The 2397-nt window shown below is 42.2% G+C and overlaps 1 long non-coding RNA gene across 2 annotated transcripts; it reads left to right on the plus strand.

Moving 5' to 3' along the window:
* The first annotated feature begins 329 nt into the window (after positions 1-329).
* Positions 330-891, plus strand: LOC120930853. 2 transcript variants are annotated; one of them, XR_005747745.1, is made up of 3 exons: positions 330-438; positions 582-721; positions 852-891. It is a non-coding gene; the product is annotated as an uncharacterized LOC120930853 (long non-coding RNA). The 2 variants fall into 2 exon arrangements; XR_005747746.1 differs by lacking the exon at positions 852-891 and adding an exon at positions 811-837.
* The last annotated feature ends 1506 nt before the right edge of the window (positions 892-2397 follow it).

Raw genomic sequence — 2397 nt, forward strand, 5'->3', positions numbered from 1 at the left:
CCATTTACGCCAGCACATCCATTCCCAGCTTGAGTTTTGTGTGTTTTTTCAGCGCTGCTGCGCTGTCTATTCCATTTGCCTTCCAGCTATCTTGTACTGGAAACCTTTCCAGCCTCCAAAATGGCGCCGATCGTTTTTGGACCGCCCACAGAGACCTTTTCCTTGGTCTCATGTGTGCTGTCATTACTTTTGGCTACATTGGGATCAGCTGAGCTTGTCAGCTGGGTGGATTATTTTCCTTCTGCTGACGCCCAGGTCATGTGTCTGCACTGCGGCGCTTTGATTGGTCAATCATCGCTGTGGTGGCAGATTTAAAGCCTAAGTGCTGTGTTAGGCGCTCCAGCTGAGACCAGACCTAATTAATGCACGGAAAGGCTGCTGTATGCACAGCTATCTAGGTGGCTCTGCCTTTTCATCTTTGGACTTTGTCCTAATCAGGTATTTACCTTACAAGCTTTTTGGCTTTGTGCTTACACACTGTGAGCATTAGGGATTTGTTTGTTCTGTGCATTTTTTGGCACTGAACTATCCCTATTTACTTATAATATACTTTTTTATTTCTCCCCCTTTTTTCTTAACAGAGCGGATGCCGCTTTTTGATCAGGTTATTTGAGGGGCTGTGAGAGTGTCTTCCTTCCCCTTTATCCTCTTTCAATCCATATCTATGGCAAACATTAGACTGTTTCTACTGACAACAGGCATTTTTGCTTACTATTGACAGGTATATATATTACATATATTGTTCATTATAACAAGTTTTTGGAGTGTATATTCTCTTTACCCACTGTTGCATAATACAACTGAGAGTAGTTTGCATATGTGTTTCCACATGTGCTTTCCTGATTTTTCAGATTAATTCTATTAATGGCTTAAAATCCTGCTGTGGTTCTCCTGAACTATTCTGTTTTCCCTGAGGACTCTGGTTCCTTCCTGTATGGTCTGCTGTCTTTTGCTGTTTTACCTTTTTGGTAAGTAAATATTATTGTTTTTACTTTTGGCCCCTGTTTATATGTAGTTGAGATCCTTGAGCATGCATTATCTACAATAACTGATGTATTCATGATCAATATTTTTCTTTTCCCTTTTTTGACATTATTTACCAAAATGTATTGATATATAAATGATTGTTTTCAACAGTCATTTAATTATATGTCTTGTTGTTTTTTCTTTTGATATTTAGCATTGTATGTCTGAAAGCTCCTGAAGAAACTCGTCGGAGTGAAACATGTAGAGCTGACTTAAACAATGCTTCGTCTTGATATCACGTATTTAATCGAGATGTATTTCAAATTTATCGTATTTATGGCATATTAATTATTTGTGTAATAAATTATATTTTCTAATTTTATAATCAAATTTTGTCTGATTATCTATTTGCACCGTTCAAAAGCCCCGGGGTCCTTTTGGTTACCCCCTTTTTTTCCCCCCCTTCTCATTTTTACACTTGGCACATCTTCCCTTCCCCCACCCACACATGCTAATCACCAGATAGAAAAAAAAACTTACCTGGCCCCACAGGAACATCAGAGTCAAAGCCACGCAGGCCCACCACCTGCTCTGGCTGGAAACACCGGGCCACTGCCCATTCCTCCTCAGTCAGCCGGATGGGGCATGGTCCCCCTCCTCCAGTGCCCCTCCTATGCGCAGTGAGCTTGGCCACCTTATTGCGGACCACGCTCCTCAGATCATTGATCTTTTTCTGGATGCCAGCGGGGGTCCTCGTCTCCCCCCCCCCCGCTGGCCCAGATCATTTATCTGATCTGTAATTTTTTGATAGATCTTCTTCCTTTGGGCCGGGGAGGTGTTCCGGCTCTCAGGCCCATGTAAATAGCGCCCATATCGGACGATGGACCTAGCAAGGATTTGCTTCTCCACATGGGTAAAATTAAGCTTCCTGCGCTTGGGTGCCATCACAGACACCACTCAGCAACAAGAAACTCACAGGACAAACAAACAAAAATTCACACACAACAAACAAACAAAAATACACACACAACAAACAAACAAAAATCAAAACACACAAGCAGACAGCTACTACAAAGTCAAGAACAAACACACAAAAAACAAACACATAATCCAAGCAGAAAAAAAAAATACACTTATCAGAAAGAAACAAGAACTACAATCTAATACTCCTCCAAAACTTGTCTATCACACACAACTCACCAACAAACACTGACAAACGTTCAGAGCAGAAGCAACTTGCTCTAGGAAGGGAACACAGGGAAATACTTTTGCAAGGGAAGTGTGTTTGACTGGGGCTATTTACACACAGGGCGATCCTCAAACTAAGTATGCTTGGCCTTTTACCTATCTCACTGATTGCGCCGAGCAAAGTTCTGCACATGCCCAGTGAGAAGCAGATTCGTGCGCGCATGCGCAGTACGGCCGGCCCTT

The sequence above is a fragment of the Rana temporaria genome, chromosome 3 (assembly GCF_905171775.1).
Source record: "Rana temporaria chromosome 3, aRanTem1.1, whole genome shotgun sequence".
NCBI classification, from domain to species: Eukaryota; Metazoa; Chordata; class Amphibia; order Anura; family Ranidae; genus Rana; species Rana temporaria.